At 40.4% G+C, this 21191-nt stretch overlaps 4 pseudogenes; all 4 read left to right on the top strand.

Annotated features, from left to right (window-relative positions):
* The first annotated feature begins 1713 nt into the window (after positions 1-1713).
* LOC125507665 (NAC domain-containing protein 100-like) lies at positions 1714-2620 on the top strand (annotated as a pseudogene).
* A 444-nt stretch (positions 2621-3064) lies between these two features.
* LOC147974143 (NAC domain-containing protein 92 pseudogene) lies at positions 3065-4089 on the top strand (annotated as a pseudogene).
* Positions 4090-4532: 443 nt separating this feature from the next.
* On the top strand, positions 4533-5468 carry LOC147974144 (NAC domain-containing protein 92 pseudogene; annotated as a pseudogene).
* Positions 5469-5892: 424 nt separating this feature from the next.
* Positions 5893-6614, top strand: LOC147974145 (NAC domain-containing protein 100 pseudogene; annotated as a pseudogene).
* The last annotated feature ends 14577 nt before the right edge of the window (positions 6615-21191 follow it).

Raw genomic sequence — 21191 nt, forward strand, 5'->3', positions numbered from 1 at the left:
AGGATGCATGTTGTGTGTTGAGATTTGGTCTTTCCTCTTCCCTCTTTTTCATTTCCTATATATTAGATGATCACTTAGTACTTCCTCATATAGACAAACTGAACCACACACCACGGTTTGTACAACAGTTTTGTTGGCTGGCAAAGTGACAGGGTGACAGTCCTCAGCCCAAGCACACATTTCCAAAAGTGGCAGGGTGATCCAAAAAAGGAGAAGGAATGTGAAGTAGAGATTGTTATATGTAATATACATTTCTGTATTTGGTTGAGGGAATGTGAAGTCCCTCTTATGTATGCGAGAATTCAGCAGCGGTTCGCGCCTGCCCCTTTTGCCCGATGGTAAGTGAGCCAAGGGTATTGTTTTCACAAGGGGGGAGGTGAGAGAGAGATCGATGTGAATGCTACTGACACTCGTAGGCACCACCTTGTACCCAACATAATAAATAATCCATCGAAGCTGCTCTCCTTGTCACACATTGTCTAGAGAAGGCACATGGTTTTCGTGTAATCCTACATAGGCTATATACAGTATATGAATGCATAGGATGGAATATATAAACTCGCAGATTTCACCTCCAGGTCTTGTATATAGGGTGGAATACATGGTTGCATTGCAGTGCAAAGCTAGGCATCAACAGCAAAGTAGGGCATATCATGAGGAGTACATATGCATAGATTAATGAGAATGGCAAGAAACCAAAAGAGTTCAATCTGGCATGACATGGCTTAGATAGATTCGAGAAACCTAGCACTATTCACCAACTGGGCATGGCCCCCCATGACAAGAGAAGCAACATACAGTTGTAAAGGATAGGGAGGTATCTTTATCTATCTAGCTAGCTCGCATACATCCATCCACTGCCAATATAAAAACATTAAACAAAGCCCAGTAAATGTCATAACTTCTCTGGAAAGTGTCTTGCCAGTACATGCATTTTGTCGTATTTAAGCATCTCCCTTTCATATATTTCAACTTATAAAGGTTGGAGTTGGTCGTGAGTTCACATACGGGACCATGCAAATAAACAAATGCACTTCTATCCACATGTGAGACTAGCAACTTTCCAAAAGATAGAATAAACGAATGTTATTTTTCTGAGACCTATCCCGAATAAACAAATACACTACTACCCTAATATGAGAATAACACTTATAAAAACATAGATTATAAATGCATACGACTCCAGTTCAAAATCATGGCATTTATATTAATTTCTCTGCCCAACCAATTCTTCTAGTTCTATAGCATCACAGAAGAGAGTGAACACATTTTTTTGCAGGGGAGAGAGTGAACACATTGCAATTTCAACGTGGTCATACACGTTGTCCTCCTACGAGATCCACGATCTTGTGCATTCGAATTACTCATGACCATTCACCTATGTTTTAATATTTAAAATGTTATCTCACTGTAAATCTCGCGCATGACCTACAATGATCGTTTAAAAATCATCAATGAGTACAACATGACTTTTGTTATATTTACACTTTCTTTTCGATTATGTAAACCATGCAATAGTCATACGACATCATCATCTTTCGATGATCTCTTAAGGCAGCAATATCTCATCATCTTTTTATGGTTCAGTAGCAACGCACGGGCATTGTGCTAGTCTCTATATATCATTGAATTCCTTCCATAGTTAGACACATATCTATTGTTGCCCCCAACATATGTTCCACGTCAGCACACAGTTCCCAAAGAGCCTCTGCCATGGCAAGCCACCTTCAAGTTCAGTAGCAGAAACAACAGCTAAATATGCCTCCGGGTTTCAGGTTTCACCCGACGGACATGGAGACCACCATCTTCTACTTGATCCCCAAGGTGTTGAAGAAATCCTTGAACCCGGCGATGGTAAGGGTGGTGGATATGAAAAAATACGAGCTATGGAATCTCCCAAATGTGGTAAACATGGGGAGAAGGAGCGATACTTCTTCTACCAGAAGGACCTCAAGTACCCCCACCGGGATACAGACCAACCGGGCCATGAACGCTGGCTATTGGAAGGCTATCGAAAAGGAAAATGAGATCATTCTACCCCGACCAAAAGTCTCATCGGGATGAAGAAGATACTGGTCTTCTACAAGGCCAGGGCCCCCCAGGGGGGGGGGGGAATAAACTCGATCATGTACGAGTATATAATCGAGATTGGCAAGTAGTCGGCACCCGACTGGCCCACCAACTTCATCAAAGCCGCCACCATTAATGTGTCTTCCAAGGTATTTTTAGTCCTTGACTAGTAGTACTCATGACTGATGAATTCTCTTGTACATACAAATCTAGCTAGTGACAATTATTGATTTTAACTAATTTAGTTTATGTACGTTGGTAGGAGGAGTATGTGGTCTGCAGAATTTTCCATAAGAGCACATGATGGAAGAAGGTGGTGATGCCGTCATATGCCCCGCCCAGTCTTATGTCCATTCAGTCATAGCAGCATCGGGGCTTCCTCGAATCCAGTACATTGGCTCCTCTCATGGACTACGACGTGTTGTTGTCAGTAGCGCCACCGCCGCTGCTGCCTGCAACTTGTGTGTACCAGATGCTTGCCATCGGGGCAGAATCATCCATGATGGGTAGTGTGGCGCTCCAAACTTCTGTGTACATACTTTTACATTAGACAAACATTTTGTTTTACATTTCATCCAATTTTTTTTAAAAATATCACAGAAACATTGTGGACTAGTGAACTTTTTTTAAAATGTAACATACATTTTTTGACTGTACGAAACATTTTTTAACTTGCACGAACCTTTTGTAAATTGTATAAAAACTTTTTAAAGTGGCACTTACATTTTTTTAAACACGTGACATTTTCACCACCTGGACATGGCACCCACAACAAGACAAGCAGCATACAGTTGTAAAGGATAGGGAGGCATGTCTATATATCTAGCTAGCTCGCATCCATCTATCCACTGCCAATAAAAACAAATTAAACAAAGCCCAGACAATGTCAAAGCTTCTCTGGAAAGTATCGTGCCAGTACATGCATTCGGTCCTATTTAAGCATCTCCCTCCTATGTCTCTATATATCATTGAATTCCTTCCATAGATAGACACATCTCTATCGTTGCCCCCAACATTTGTTCCACCCGAGCACACATTTCCCAAAGAGCCTTCGCCATGGCAAGCCACCTTCAAGTTCAACAACGAAACAATAGCTAAATATGCCGCCAGGGTATAGGTTTCAGCCGACAAACATGGAGGCCATCATCTTCTACCTGGTCCTCAAGGTTCTGAAGAAAGCCTTCGACATGACGATGGTAAGGGAGGTGGATATGGAAAAAATAAAAGCTATGGAATCTCCCAAATGAGGTAAACATGGGGGAGAAGAAGCGATACTTCTTCTCCTAGAAGGACCTCAAGTACGCCAATGGGATACGGACCAACCGAGCCATGAACGCTGGCTATTGGAAGGCTACCGGAAAGGACAATGAGATCATTCTACTGCCGACCAAAAGTCTCATCGGCATGAAGAAGACACTGGTCTTCTACAAGGGCAGGGCCCCTTGGGGGAAGAAGACAAACTCGATCATGCATGAGTACATAATCGAGATCGACAAGCAGCCGACACCCGAACCACCCACCAACATCAGCGAAGCTACCATCATTAATGTGTCTTCCAAGGTATTTTTAGTCCTTCACTAGTAGTACTCATGAATGATGAATTCTCTTGTACATACATATCTTGCTAGTGGCAATTATTGATTTTAACTAATTTGGTTTATGTATTGGTAGGAGGATTACGTGGTCTGCAGACTTTTCCATAAGAGCACAAGACTTAAGAAGGTGGTGATGCCATCATATGCCCCGCCCGATCTTATGTACATTGGGGTAGAGCAACATCGGGTCTTCCTCGAATCCAATACATTGGCTCCTCTTATGGACTACGACGTGTTGTTGTCACTGGTGCCACCGCCGCTGCTGCCTGCAACTTCTGTGTACCAGATGCTTGCCATTGGGGTCAGATTATCCATGATGGGTAGTGGGGCGCTCCCAACATCTGTGTACATATTTTTACATTAGACAAACATTTTGTTTTACATTGCATCAATTTTTTTGAAATGTCACAAAAATATTTTTGGACTAGTGAACATTTTTTAAAATGTAACAAACATTTTTTGAATGTATGATTTTTCTAAATTGCATGAACCTTTCATAAATTGTATAAACACTTTTTTAAAAAGGACTTACATTTTTTAAAACACGTGAAATTTTTCACCACTTGGTCTTGGCCCCCAAAGCAGGACAAGCAGCTTACAGTTGTTAATGATAGGGAGGCATGTCTATCTATCTAGCTAGCTCGCATACATCCATCCAATGCCAATAAAAACAAATTAAATGAAGCCCGGACAACGTCAAAGCTTCTCAGGAAAGTATCTTGCGAGTACATGCATTCGGTCCTATTGAAGCATCTCCCTCCTATCTCTATATATCATATTGAATTCCTTCCATAGATAGACACATCTCTATCGTTGCCCCCAACATTTGTTCCAACCCAGCAACACATTTCCCAAAGATCCTTCACCATGGCAAGCCACCATCAAGTTCAGCAACAAAAACAATAGCTGAATCTGCCTCCAGGGTTCAGGTTTCACACGACGAACATGGAGATCATCATCTTCTACCTGGACCCCAAGGTTCTGAAGAAAGCCTTCGATATGACGATGGTAAGGGAGGTGGATATGAAAAAATACGAGCTATGGAATCTCCCAAATGAGGTTAACATGGGGGATAAGGAGCAATACTTCTTCTCCTAGAAAGACCTCAAGTACCCCACCGGGATACGGACTAACCAGGCCATGGACGCTTGCTATTGGAAGGCTACCAGAAAGGACAAGGAGATCATTGTATAGCCGACCTAAAGTCTCATCAACATGAAGAAGACACTGATCTTCTACAAGGGCAGGGCCCCTCGGGGGAGGAAGACAAACTGGATGATGCATGAGTACAAAATCGAGATCGACAAGCAGCCGACACCCAACTTGCCCACCAACATCGTCGAAGCCGCCATCAATAATGTGTCTTCCAAGGTATTTTTAGTCCTTGACTAGTAGTACTCATGACTGATGAATTCTCTTGTACATACATATCCACCTAGTGACAATTATTGATTTTAACTAATTTAGTTTACGTATGTTAGTAGGAGGAGTATGTGGTCTCGAGAATTTTCCATAAGACCACAGGACTGAAGAAGGTGGCAACATCGAGACTTCCTCGAATCAAGTACATTGCCTCCTCTCATGGACTACGACGTGTTGTTGTCACTGGCGCCACCGCCGCTGCTGCGTGCAACGTCTGTGTACCAGATGCTTGCCATCGGGGCTGGATCATCCATGATGGTTAGTGTGGCGCACCCTACTTATTTGTACATATTTTTACATGATACAAACATTTTTTTTACATTGCATCCAATTTATTTAAAATGCCACAAAAATATTTTTGGACCAGTGAACATTTTTTAAATGTAACATACATTTTTCAATGCATGCCACATTTTTTAAATTGCTCAAACCTTTCGTAAATTGTATAAACACTTTTTAAATGGCACTTACGTTTTTTAAAACATGTGACATTTTTCACCACCTGGACATGGCCCCCACAGCAAGACAAGCAGCATACAGTTGTAAACGACAGGGACGCATGTCTATCTATCTAGCTATCTAGCATACATCCATCCAATACCAATAAAAACAAATTAAACAAAGCCCAAAAAATGTCAAGACTTCTCTGGAAAGTATCTTGCCAGTACATGCATTCGGTCCTATTTAAGCATCTCCTTCCTATATCTCTATATATCATTGAATGTCTTCCATAAATAGACACATCTCTATCGTTGCCCTCAACATTTGTTTCAAACCCGCACACATTTCCCAAAGATCCTTTACCATGGCAAGCCACCTTCAAGTTCAGCAGCAGAAACAACAGCTGAATCTGCCGCCAGGGATCAGATTTCACCCGACGAACATGGAGATCATGATCTTCTACCTGGTCCCGAAGGTTCTAATGAAAGCCTTCGACATGACGATAGTAAGGGAGGTGGATATGAAAAAATACGAGCTATGGAATCTCCAAAATGAGGTAAACATGGGGGAGAAGGAGCGATACTTCTTCTCCTAAAAGGACCTCAAGTACCTTACCGGGATACGGACCAACCGGGCCATGAATGCTGGCTATTGGAAGGCTACCACAAAGGACAAGGAGATCATTCTACCGCTGACCAAAAGTCTCATCGGCATGAAGAAGACACTGGTCTTCTACAAGGGCATGGCCCCTAGGGGGAGGAAGACAAACTGGATCATGCATGAGTACGGAATCGAGATCGACAAGCAACCGACACCCAACTTGCCCACCAACATCGTCGAAGCCGCCAACATTAATGTGAATTCCAAGGTATTTTTAGTCCTTGACTAGTAGTACTCATGACGGATGAATTCTCTTGTACATACATATCTAGCTAGTGACAATTATTGATTTTAACTAATTTGGTTTATGTATCTTGGTAGGAGGAGTATGTTGTCTGCAGAATTTTCCATAAGAGCACTGGACGGAAGAAGGTGGTGACGCCATCATATGCCTCGCCCAGTCTTATGTCCATTGGGGCAGAGTAGCATCGGGGATTCATCGAATATAGTACATTGGCTCCTCTCATGCACTACAACGTGTTGTTGTCACTGGCGCCATCGCCGCTGCTGCCTGCAACTTTTATGTACTAGATGCTTGCCATCGGGGCCGGATCATTGATGACCCACAAGTGTAGGGGATCTATCATAGTCCTTTTGATAAGTAAGAGTGTCGAACCCAATGAGGAGCAGAAGGAAATGACAAGCGGTTTTCAGTAAGGTATTCTCTGCAAGCACTGAAATTATCGGTAACTAATAGTTTTGTGATAAGATAATTGGTAACGAGCAACAAGTAACTAAAGTAAATAAGGTGCAACAAGGTGGCCCAATCCTTTTTGTAGAAAAGGACAAGCCTGGACAATTTCTCATATAGAGGAAAACGCTCCCGAGGACACATAGGAATTATCGTCAAGCTAGTTTTCATCACGCTCATATGATTCGCGTTCGGTACTTTGATAATTTGATATGTGGGTGGACCAGTGCTTGGGTGCTGCCCTTACTTGGACAAGCATCCCACTTATGATTAACTCCTAATGCAAGCATCCGCAACTACAAAATAAGTATTAAGGTAAACCTAACCATAGCATGAAACATATGGATCCAAATCAACCCCTTACGAAGCAACGCATAAACTAGGGTTAAGTTTCTGTCACTCTAGCAACCCATCATCTACTTATTACTTCCCAATGCCTTCCTCTAGGACCAAATAATGGTGAAGTGTCATGTAGTCGACGTTCACATGACACCACTAGAGGAGAGACAACATACATCTCATCAAAATATCGAACGAATACCAAATTCACATGACTACTAATAGCAAGACTTCTCCCATGTCCTCAGGAACAAAATTAACTACTCACAAATCATATTAATGTTCATAGTCAAAGGGGTATTAATATGCATTAAGGATCTGAACATATAATCTTCCACCAAGTAAACCAACTAGCATCAACTACAAGGAGTAATCAACACTACTAGCAACCTACAGGTACCAATCTCAGGCTATGAGACAAAGATTGGATACAAGAGATGAACTAGGGTTTGAGAGGAGATGGTGCTGGTGAAGATGTTGATGAAGATTGACCCCCTCCCGATGAGAGGATCATTGGTGATGACGATGGTGATGATTTCCCCCTCCCGGAGGAAAGTTTCCCCGGCGGAACAACTCGGCCGGAGCCCTAGATTGGTTCCGCCAAGGTTCCGCCTCGTGGCGGCGGAGTTTCGTCCCGTAAGCTTGCTTATGATTTTTTTCTCAGACGAAAGACTTCATATAGCAGAAGATGGGCACCGGAGGGCCACCAGGGGGCCCACGAGGCAGGGAGGCGTGCCCAGGGGGGTAGGGCGCGCCCCCACCCTCGTGGCCAGGGTGTGGGCCCCCTCTGATATTTTCTTCGCTCAGTATTTTTATATTTCCCAGAAATAACTTCCGTGGAGTTTCAAGACTTTTGGAGTTGCGCAGAATAGGTCTCTAATATTTGCTCCTTTTCCAGCCCAGAAGTCCAGCTGCCGGCATTCTCCCTCTTCATGTAAACCTTGTAAAATAAGAGAGAAAAGTCATAAGTATTGTGACATAATGTGTAATAACAGCCCATAATGCGATAAATATCAATATCAAAGCATGATGCCAAATGGATGTATCTACTCTCCCAAGCTTAGACCTCGCTTGTCCTCAAGCGAAAGCCGAAATCGAAAAATATGTCCACATGTTTTAGAGATAGAGGTGTCGATAAAATAAAATACGGACATGAGGGCATCATGATCATTCTTATAACAACAACATATATGAATATTGTCATATGAATTCTTATGATAAAGTAACAATCCATTCACAATGTCAAGTATGAATCAGAAACTTTATTGAGAACTAACAAACTATAATCTCAGTCATTGAAGCAATTGCAATTTATTATAACATCGGAAAGAGTCTAAGTAAGAGGTTTTCAGCAAGTCCACATACTCAACTATCATTTAGTCTTTCACAATTGCTAACACTCACGCAATACTTATGGTTATGGAGTTTTAATCGGACACAGAGAAAGATAGGGGCTTATAGTTTCGCCTCCCAACCTTTTACCTCAAGGGTAATGTCAACAATAATAGCTCATGCTAACTTACATCCAATTATATATATATATATATATATATATATCAGGATTGTACCAACACAATGTGCTTGTCAAAGGATAAAATGTAAAAAGGAAAGGTGAAGATCACCATGACTCTTGCATAGGGTAGGAGATGAAAGTAAAAGATAGGCCCTTCACAGAGGGAAGTAGAGGTTGTCATGTGCTTAAGGGTTAGATGCACAAAATCTTAATGCGAAAGAACGTCACTTTATATTGCCACTTGTGATATAGACCTTTATTATGCAGTCCGTCGCTTTTATTACTTCTACATCACACGATCGTATAAAGCTTATTTTCTCCCTCACTATAATAAATCATACATATTTAGAGAGCAATTTTTATTGCTTGCAACAATGACAACTTACTTGAAGGATCTTACTCAATCCATAGGTAGATATGGTGGACTCTCATGGCAAAACTGGGTTTAAGGGTATTTGGAAGCACAAGTAGTATCTCTACTTGGTGCAAAGAATTGGCTAGCATGAGGGGAAAGGCAAGCTCAACATGTTGGAGGATCCATGACAATATACTTTATTTCAGATATAAGAAAACATAACCCATTACGTTGCCTTCCTTGTCCAACGTCAACTCTTTAGCATGTCATATTTTAATGAGTGCTCACAATCATAAAAGATGTCCAAGATAGTATATTTATATGTGAAGCCTCTCTTTCTTTTTTACTTCATATTAATTGCAACGATGACCAAAACTATCTTTGTCAACTCTCAACAACTTTTAATCATCATACTCTTTATATGTGAAGTCATTACTATCCATAAGATCCATATGATCTCTTTATTTCTTTTTACTTCTTTCTTTTTCTTATTGTTCACCCAAGATCATAGCAAGATAATCAAGCCCTTGACTCGACACTAATCTTTATTATATAGCTCACAGACTCGATTACATAGAAGGATGATAAAGAAAAACTCAAGACTAGATCATACTAAAACTTTATTCTACTCGATCAAGATATTACCAAAAGGATCGAACTAAGCAAAACGATAAAGATAGGAGTGTGATGGTGATACGATACCGGGGCATCTCCCCCAAGCTTGGTAGTTGCCAAGGGGAGTGCCCATACCCATGTGATTATATCTCCTTCTTCAGAGGTGGAGAAGATGGAGTTGTTGATGATGTAGGCTTCTTCCTTAATTTGCGCTTGAGGATGGAATTTTGCCCCCTTAGGTCATTGATCTCCCGCTCAAGACTTAATATCTTTTTGCACAATTCCTGCTTATTCTCCTGCAAAAGGCAAAAAGGGATAAACTCGATCTTAGGTTTCTTTGCTCTATCAGGCAGGCTTGACTTTTTAAACTCCACATGCATGTCCCCAGGTTGAGGTAATTGTTGAGGAACGTAGTAATTTCAAAAAATTTCCTACGCACACGCAAGATCATGGTGATGCATAGCAACGAGAGGGGAGAGTGTTGTCCACGTACCCTCATACACTGAAAGCGGAAGCGTTAGAAGAACACGGTTGATGTAGTCATATGTATTCACGATCCGACTGATCAAGTACCGAACGTACGACACCTCCGAGTTCAGCACACGTTCAACCCGATGACGTCCCTCAAACTCTGATCCAGCCGAGTGTTGAGGGTGAGTTTCGTCAGCACGCCGGCCTAGTGACGATGATGATGTTCTACCGACACAGGGCTTCACCTAAGCACCGCTACAGTATTATCGAGGTGGACTATGGTGGAGGGGGGCACCGCACACGACTAAAAGATCAAACGATCAATTGTTGTGTCTATGGGGTGCCCCCTGCCCCCGTATATAAAGGAGCATGGGGGGGGGGGTGCGGCCGGCCTAGAGAGGGGAGCGCCAGGAGGAGTCCTACTCCTATCGGGAGTAGGACTCCCCCCTTTTCCTTGTTGGACTAGGAGAGAGAGGGGAAAGAGCTGGAGGAGAAGAAGGAAGGGGGGGGGGGCGCGCCACCCCCCTCTCCTTGTCTTATTCAGACTAGGGGGAGGGGGCGTGGCCTATGCCCTGGCCGCCTCTCCTCTCTTTCCACTAAGGCCCACTAAGGCCCATTAAGTCCCCGGGGGTTCCGGTAACCTCCCGGTACTCTGGTAAAATCCTGATTTCACCCGTTACCAGCAAGTCTCTTTACTCGTTATGTAATACATCATCCCGCAACTAACTCATTAGTTGCAATGCTTAAATGATGTGCATTACCGAGAGGGCCCAGAGATACCTCTCTGACAATCAAAGTGACAAATCCTAATCTCGAAATACGCCAACCCAACAAGTTCCTTCGGAGACACCTGTAGAGCACCTTTACAATCACCCAGTTACGTTGTGACGTTTGGTAGCACACAAAGTGTTCCTCCGGTAAACGGGAGTTGCATAATCTCATAGTCATAGGAACATGTATAAGTCATGAAGAAAGCAATAGCAACATACTAAACGATCGGGTGCTAAGCTAACGGAATGGGTCAAGTCAATCACATCATTCTCCTAATGGTGTGATCCCGTTAATCAAATGACAACCCATATCAATGGTTAGGAAACTTAACCATCTTTGATCAACGAGCTAGTCAAGTAGAGGCATACTAGTGACACTCTGTTTGTCTATGTATTCACACATGTATTATGTTTCCGGTTAATACAATTCTAGCATGAATAATAAACATTTATCATGATATAAGGAAATAAATAATAACTTTATTATTGCCTCTAGGGCATATTTCCTTCAGTCTCCCACTTGCACTAGAGTCAATAATCTAGATTACACAGTAATGATTCTAACACCCATGGAGCCTTGGTGCTGATCATGTTTTGCTCATGGAAGAGGCTTAGTCAACGGGTCTGCAACATTCAGATCCGTATGTATCTTGCAAATTTCTATGTCTCCCACCTGGACTAATTCCCGGATGGAATTGAAGCGTCTCTTGATGTGCTTGGTTCTCTTGTGAAATCTGGATTCCTTCGCCAAGGCAATTGCACCAGTATTGTCACAAAAGATTTTCATTGGACCCGATGCACTAGGTATTACACCTAGATCGGATATGAACTCCTTCATCCAGACTCCTTCATTTACTGCTTCCGAAGCAACTATGTACTCCGCTTCACACGTAGATCCCGCCACAATGCTTTGTTTAGAACTACACCAACTGACAGCTCCACCGTTCAATGTAAACACGTATCCGGTTTGCGATTTAGAATCGTCCGGATCAGTGTCAAAGCTTGCATCAACGTAACCGTTTACGATGAGCTCTTTGTCACCTCCATAAACGAGAAACATATCCTTAGTCCTTTTCAGGTATTTCAGGATGTTCTTGACCGCTGTCCAGTGATCCACTCTTGGATTACTTTGGTACCTCCCTGCTAGACTTATAGCAAGGCACACATCAGGTCTGGTACACAATATTGCATACATGATAGATCCTATGGCTGAAGCATAGGGAACGTCTTTCATTTTCTCTCTATCTTCTGCAGTGGTTGGGCATTGAGTCTTACTCAACTTCACACCTTGTAACATAGGCAAGAACCCTTTCTTTGCTTGATCCATTTTGAACTTCTTCAAAACTTTGTCAGGGTATGTGCTTTGTGAAAGTCCAATTAAGCGTCTTGATCTATCTCTATAGATCTTGATGCCCAATATATCAGCAGCTTCACCGAGGTCTTTCATTGAAAAACTCTTATTCAAGTATCCCTTTATGCTATCCAGAAATTCTATATCATTTCCAATCAACAATATGTCATCCACATATAATATTAGAAATGCTACAGAGCTCCCACTCACTTTCTTGTAAATACAGGCTTCTCCAAAAGTCCGTATAAAACCAAATGCTTTGATCACACTATCAAAGCGTTTATTCCAATTCCGAGAGGCTTGCACCAGTCCATAAATGGATCGCTGGAGCTTGCACACTTTGTTAGCTCCCTTTGGGTCAACAAAACCTTCTGGTTGCCTCATATACAACTCTTCTTCCAGAAATCCATTCAGGAATGCAGTTTTGACATCCATTTGCCAAATTTCATAATCATAAAATGCGGCAATTGCTAACATGATTCAGACAGACTTAAGCATCGCTACGGGTGAGAAGGTCTCATCGTAGTCAATCCCTTGAACTTTTCGAAAACCTTTTGCAACAAGTCGAGCTTTATAGACAGTAACATTACTGTCAGCGTCAGTCTTCTTCTTGAAGATCCATTTATTCTAATTGCTTGCCGATCAACGGGCAAGTCAAGCAAAGTCCATACTTTGTTCTCATACATGGATCCCATCTCAGATTTCATGGCCTCAAGCCATTTTGCGGAATCTGGGCTCACCATCGCTTCTTCATAGTTCATAGGTTTGTCATGGTCTAGTAACATAACTTCCAGAACAGGATTACCGTACCACTCTGGTGCGGATCTTACTCTGGTTGACCTACGAGGTTCAGTAACAACTTGATCTAAAGTTTCATGATCATCATCATTAACTTCCTCACTAATTGGTGTAGGTGTCGCAGAAACCGGTTTTTGTGATGAACTACTTTCCAATAAGGGAGCAGGTATAGTTACCTCATCAAGTTCTACTTTCCTCCCACTCACTTCTTTCGAGAGAAGCTCCTTCTCTAGAAAAACTCCGAATTTAGCAACAAAAGTCTTGCCTTCGGATCTGTGATAGAAGGTGTACCCAACAGTCTCCTTTGGGTATCCTATGAAGACACATTTCTCCGATTTGGGTTTGAGCTTATCAGGTTGAAGTTTTTTCACATAAGCATCGCAGCCCCAAACTTTCAGAAACGACAACTTTGGTTTCTTACCAAAATGATGGCTACTACACAACCTTCTTCTTGTAGACATTGTTGGGCCTCCAAGTGCAGAGGTTTGTAGGACAGTAGCAAATTTCCCTCAAGTGGATGACCTAAGGTTTATCAATCCGTAGGAGGCGTAGGATGAAGATGGTCTCTCTCAAGCAACCCTGCAACCAAATAACAAAGAGTCTCTTGTGTCCCCAACACACCCAATACAATGGTAAATTGTATAGGTGCACTAGTTCGGCGAAGAGATGGTGAAACAAGTGGTATATGGATGGTAGATAAAGGTATTTGTAATCTGAAATTATAAAAACAGCAAGGTAACTAATGATAAAAGTGAGCGTAAACGGTATTGCAATGCTAGGAAACAAGGCCTAGGGTTCATACTTTCGCTAGTGTAAGTTCCCTCAACAATAATAACATAATTGGATCATATAACTATCCCTCAACATGCAACAAAGAGTCACTCCAAAGTCACTAATAGCGGAGAACGAACGAAGAGATTATGGTAGGGTACGAAACCACCTCAAAGTTATTCTTTCCAATCAATCCGTTGGGCTATTCCTATAAGTGTCACAAACAACCCTAGAGTTCATACTAGAATAACACCTTAAGACACAAATCAATCAAAACCCTAATGTCACCTAGATACTCCAATGTCACCTCAAGTATTCGTGGGTATGATTATACGATATGCGTCACACAATCTCAGATTCATCTATTCAACCAACACAAAGGACCTCAAAGAGTGCCCCAAAGTTCTACCGGAGAATCACGACGAAAACGTGTGCCAACCCCTATGCATAGGTTCATGGGCGGAACCCGCAAGTTGATCACCAAAACATACATCAAGTGAATCACGTGATATCCCATTGTCACCACAGATATCCACGGTAAGACATACATCAAGTGTTCTCAAATCTTTGAAGACTCAATCCGATAAGATTACTTCAAAGGGGAAACTCAATTCATTACAAGAGAGAAGAGAGAGGGGGGGGAGGGAGAAACATAAGATCCAACTATAATAGCAAACCTCGCGATACATCAAGATCGTATCATCTCAAGAACACGAGAGAGAGAGAGATCAAACACATAGCTATTGGTACATACCCTCAGCCCCAAGGGAGAACTACTCCCTCCTCGTCATGGAGAGCACCGGGATGATGAAGATGGCCACCGGAGAGGGATTGTCCCCTCCGGCAGGGTGCCGGAACGGGTCTAGATTGGTTTTGGGTGGCTACGGAGGCTTCTGGCGGCGGAACTCCCGATCTATTGTCTGTTTTGGAAGTTTTAGGATAGGTGGGTATATATGGGTGCAGGGAGTACGTCAGGGGAGCCACGAGGGCCCCACGAGGCAGGGGGCGCGCCCCCCACCCTCGTGGCTTCCTCGTTCCTTCGTTGACGTGGGGTCCAAGTCCATCGGGTGGCTTTCGTTCCAAAAGTAACTTCTCTAGTTGATTTCGTTCCGTTTCGACTTCGTTTGATATTCCTTTTCTTCGAAACACTGAAATAGGCATAAAACAACAAATCTGGGCTGGGCCTCCGGTTAATAGGTTAGTCCCAAAAATAATATAAAAGTGAATAATAAAGCCCAATATTGCCCAAAATAGTAGATAATATAGCATGGAGCAATCAAAAATTATAGATACATTGGAGACGTATCAAGCATCCCCAAGCTTAATTGCTGCTCGTCCTCGAGTAGGTAAATGATAAAAAAGATAATTTTTGATGTGGAATGCTAGTTGGCATAATTTCAATGTAATTCTTCTTACTTGTGATACGAATATTTAGATCCGAAAGATTCAAGACAAAAGTTCATATTGACATAAAAATAATAATACTTCAAGCATACTAACTAAGAAATTATGTCTCTTCAAAATAACATGGCCAAAGAAAGTTATCCCTACAAAATCATATAGTCTGGATATGCTCCATCTTCACCACACAACATATTTAAATCATGCACAACCCCGATGACAAGCCAAGCAATTGTTTCATACTTTTGATGTTCTCAAACTTTTTCAATCTTCACGCAATACATGAGCGTGAGCCATGGATATAGCACTATAGGTGGAATAGAATGGTGGTTGTGGAGAAGACAAAAAGGGAGAAGATAGTCTCACATCGACTAGGCGTATCAACGGGCTATGGAGATGCCCATCAATAGATATGAATGTGAGTGAGTAGGATTGCCATGCAACAGATGCACTAGAGCTATAAGTATATGAAAGCTCAACAAAAGAAACTAGTGGGTGTGCATCCAACTTGCTTGCTCACGAAGACCTAGGGCATTTTGAGGAAGCCCATCATTGGAATATACAAGCCAAGTTCTATAATGAAAGATTCCCACTAGTATATGAAAGTGACAACATAGGAGACTCTCTATCATGAAGATCATGGTGCTACTTTGAAGCACAAGTGTGGTAAAAGGATAGTAGCATTGTCCCCCCTTTTTTTATTTGGCCTTTCTTTTTTTTATCTGGCCTTTAATTTTTTATTTGGCCTTTTTTATGGCCTTTCTCTTTTTTTGGGACAATGCTCTATTGAATGATGATCATCACACTTCTATTTATTTACAACTCAATGATACAACTCAATACTAGAACAAAGTATGACTCTATATGAATGCCTCCGGCGGTGTACCGGGATATGCAATGAATCAAGAGTGACAAGTATGAAAGAATCATGAACAGTGGCTTTGCCACAAATACTATGTCAACTACATGATCATGCTAAGCAATATGACAATGATGAATGTGTCATGATGAACGGAATGGTGGAAAGTTGCATGGCAATATATCTCAGAATGGCTATGGAAATGCCATAATAGGTAGGTATGGTGGCTGTTTTGAGGAAGGTATATGGTGGGTGTATGGTACCGGCGAAAGTTGCGTGGTACTAGAGAGGCTAGCAATGGTGGAAGGGTGAGAGTGCGTATAATCCATGGACTCAACATTAGTCATAAAAACTCACATACTTATTGCAAAAATCTATTAGTTATCGAAACAAAGTATTACGCGCATGGTCCTAGGGGGATAGATTGGTAGGAATAAACCATTGCTCGTCCCCGACCGCCACTCATAAGGAAGGCAATCAATAAATAAATCATGCTCCGACTTCATAACATAACGGTTCGCCATACGTGCATGCTACATGAATCACAAACTTCAACACAAGTATTTCTCAAATTCACAACTACTCAACTAGCATGACTCTAATATTACCATCCTCATATCTCAAAACAATCATCAAGTATCAAACTTCTCTTAGTATTCAACACACTCATAAGAGAATTTTATTATTCTTGAATACCTAGCATATTAGGATTTTAAGAAAATTACCATGCTATTTAAGACTCTCAAAATAATCTAAGTGAAGCATTAGAGTTCATCTATTTCTTCAAAATAAAACTACCACCATGCTCTAAAAGATATAAGTGAAGCACTAGAGCAAATGACAAACTACTCCGAAAGATATAAGTGAAGATCAATGAGTAGTCGAATAATTATGCAACTATGTGAAGACTCTCTAACATTTAATAATTTCAGATCTTGTCATTCTATTCAAACAGCAAGCAAAGCAAAATAAAATGACATTCTAAGAATGGCAAACATCATGTGAAGAAGCAAAAACTTAGGATCAACCGAAACTAACTGATAGTTGTTGAAGAAGAAAGGTGGGATGCCAACCGGGGCATCCCCAAGCTTAGATGCTTAAGATTTCTTGAAATATTATCTTGTGGTGCCTTGGGAATCCCCAAGCTTGAGCTTTTGTGTCTCCTTAATTCCTCTCATATCAAGGTCTCCCTAAATCTCAAAAGCTTCATCCACACAAAACTCAACAAGGACTCGTGAGATAAGTTAGTATAAACCATTGCCAAAACCTTATCATACTCTACTGTAGCAAATCACTAGAATTATTATTCAACATTGAATACTCAATTACTCTTCATACTTAATAGTCCTATCCTCAAATAGAATCATTAAAGAAGCAAACATATGCAAACAATGCAAACATAACAGCAATCTGCCTAAACAGGATAGTCTGTAAAGAATGCAGCAACATCCATACTTCCCTAGCTCCAAAAATTATGAAATAAAATTCCCACTGTAGTAAATTTATCAGAGCTTAATATTAAAAAGGTTTCAACATTTTATCACATTCTGACTTTTCTAGGGAATTATTGCAACAGCGGTGAACTTTCTGTTTTCAAACAGCAACATGTGGACTTCTAAAATAGGTATAGTAAAGGCTATAAATGCCACTTTTATTGAAATAAAAGATGCAAAAAATTGTTCTAAATAACAGCAAGCAAATCCTAACAAAATAAATTGACGCTCCAAGCAAAACACATATCATGTGGCGAATAAAAATATAGCTCCAAGTAAAGTTACCGATGAACGAAGACGAAGGAGGGGATGCCTTCCGGGGCATCCCCAAGCTTAGGCTCTTGGTTGTACTTGAATATTACCTTGGGGTTCCTTGGGAATCCCCAAGCTTAGGCTCTTTCCACTCCTTATTCCATAGTCCATCGAATCCTTACCCAAAACTTGAAAACTTCACAACACAAAACTTAACAGAAAACTCGTAAGCTCCGTTAGTATAAGAAAACAAAAGACCACTTCAAGGTACTGTAATGAACTAATTCTTTATTTATATTGGTGTTAAACCTACTGTATTACAACTTCTCTATGGTTTATACCCTCCGATACTACTCATAAATTCATCAAAATAAGCAAACAACAAATAGAAAACAGAATCTGTCAAAAACAGAATAGTCTGTAGTAATCTGGATCAAACGTATACTTATGGAACCCCAAAAATTCTAAAATAAATTGCTGGACCTGAGTAATTTATCTATTAATAATCTTGAAAAATAATTAACTAAATATCACTATCCAAATAAAAATGGCAGCATTTCTCGTGAGCGCTAAAGTTTCTATTTTTGACAGCATGATCAACAAGACTTTCCCAAGTCTTCCCAACGGTTCTACTTGGCACAAACACTAATTAAAAGCATAAAACCACATATAAAAATAGGCTAGATGAATTATTTATTACTAAACAGGAACAAAAAGCAAGGAATAAAAATAAAGTTGGGTTGCCTCCCAACAAGCGCTATCGTTTAACGCCCCTAGCTAGGCATGCTGATTTCAACGATGCTCACATAAAAGATAAGAATTGAAATATAGAGAGAGCATCATGAAGAATATGACTAGCACATTTAAGCCTAACCCACTTCCTATGCATAGGGATTTTGTGAGAAAACAACTTGTGGGAACAATAATCAACCAGCATAGGAGGGCAAAACAAGCATAACTTCGAAATTTTAAGCACATAGAGAGGAAACTTGATATTATTGCAATTCCTACAAGCATATGTTCCTCCCTTATAATAATTTTCAGTAGCATCATGAATGAATTCAACAATATAACCAGCACCTAAAGCATTCTTTTCATGATCTATAAGCATATAAATTTTATTACTCTCCACATAAGAAAATTTCTTCTCAGTCGGAATAGTGGGAGTATCATAAGAGACTTGAATACTATAAATTGTTTCCACATTAAAAGAGTAATGTTCAGAGAAAGGGTACTCATAATCATGACAAGTTTTATAAATATAATCATCACTACTCTTTATAGCATAAGTTTCATCACAATAATAATCATAAGTAGGAGGCATGCTATCATCATTATAAATTTGCATATCAAAACTTGGGAGACTAAAAATATCATCATTAATAAACATAGCATCCCCAAGCTTGGGACAGACATTAATTACAGCAAATATATTCTCAAAAACATCATCTTCATCAAACATGGCATCCCCAAGCTTGGGCCTTTTCATATCATAAGCATAATCACTCTCATCATTAATTGTATGAATAGCACCAATAGTATAGCAATTATCATATTTTTCCAAGAAAGTGCCAAAAAGATTTTCAAGATCATAAGAAGTATCATTATCTTCCACAATTATATTTTCATGAGGCACAATAGTAACAGGAGCAACATTATTTGGAAGAGATATCTTTTTACCTCTCTTCCTTTTTTCTTTTCTTCTTCTTCACCACATCATGTGTGGGTTCAATCCTCTTTTTGGAGCTCCTTATTAATGAGATTGGTTGAATAGGAGGCTCTTCCTCATTACCTGATTCATCATAAGAAATAATAGGAGGGTATTGGGAAGTCTCTTCCCTTTCATTAGTATTCTCTTCATCTTCTATTTGTTTTCTTTTCTTTATGTAATTGGCAATATAAGGATTTTCAATGCAATTTACCGCACAATACATATAAATCTTCTCTAGATCAAAACCAAGAAGTTTATCGAGATTAAATTTTGGAATACCCTCAGTTATACGTTTCATTTCTTCATAACCCAAGAGCAAACTAAGTTCATTATGATGTGCAAGGGAAATCAAGTCATCACAATGTTTGGACACGATACGGTCACGGAACAATTTGCATTTGATATTTAAATGACCATGTTCATTGCAAAGTTCGCAAGTATGGGTAAGATATCTTAAATTTTCAGCACATTCGTCTAGCTCTTCTTGCAACAATTTGGTTTCTAAGTACTTATGCCTCTTGCAATATCTATCTTCCCTATTTGGTGTGTACTTGCAAACCCAGTCTACTCCACAAAAATTGACATGTTTATAGGAGGCATTTTCATCATAACTAGTGCAATCATCATTAGCATCATGGATATTCAAAGAATTCGTACTAAAAACATTGCAATCATGCTCATCATTCAAATATTTAGTGCCAAACATTTTATAGATTTCTTCTTCTAGCACTTGAGCACAATTATCCTTTCCATCATACTCACGAAAGATATTAAAAAGGTGAAGCGTATGAGACAAACTCAATTCCATTTTTTTGTAATTTTCTTTTATAAACTAAACTAGTGATAAAAAAGAAACTAAAAGACTCGGTTGCAAGATCTAAAGATATACCTTCAAGCACTCACCTCCCCGACAACGGCTCCAGAAAAGAGCTTGATGTCTACTACACAACCTTCTTCTTTTAGACATTGTTGGGCCTCCAAGTGCAGAGGTTTGTAGGACAGTAGCAAATTTCCCTCAAGTGGATGACCTAAGGTTTATCAATCCGTAGGAGACGTAGGATGAAGATGGTCTCTCTCAAGCAACCCTGCAACCAAATAACAAAGAGTCTCTTGTGTCCCCAACACACCCAATACAATGGTAAATTGTATAGGTGCACTAGTTCGGCGAAGAGATGGTGAAACAAGTGGTATATGGATGGTAGATACAGGTATTTGTAATCTGAAATTATAAAAACAGCAAGGTAACTAATGATAAAAGTGAGCGTAAACGGTATTGCAATGCTAGGAAACAAGGCCTAGGGTTCATAATTTCGCTAGTGTAAGTTCCCTCAACAATAATAACATAATTGGATCATATAACTATCCCTCAACATGCAACAAAGAGTCACTCCAAAGTCACTAATAGCGCAGAACGAACGAAGAGATTATGGTAGGGTACGAAACCACCTCAAAGTTATTCTTTCCAATCAATCCGTTGGGCTATTCCTATAAGTGTCACAAACAGCCCTAGAGTTCGTACTAGAATAACACCTTAAGACACAAATCAACCAAAACCCTAATGTCACCTAGATACTCCAATGTCACCTCAAGTATCCGTGGGTATGATTATACGA

The sequence above is a fragment of the Triticum urartu genome, chromosome 5A (genome assembly GCF_056163025.1).
Source record: "Triticum urartu cultivar PI428250 chromosome 5A, HENAU_Tu73, whole genome shotgun sequence".
In the NCBI taxonomy this organism is placed as follows: domain Eukaryota; kingdom Viridiplantae; phylum Streptophyta; class Magnoliopsida; order Poales; family Poaceae; genus Triticum; species Triticum urartu.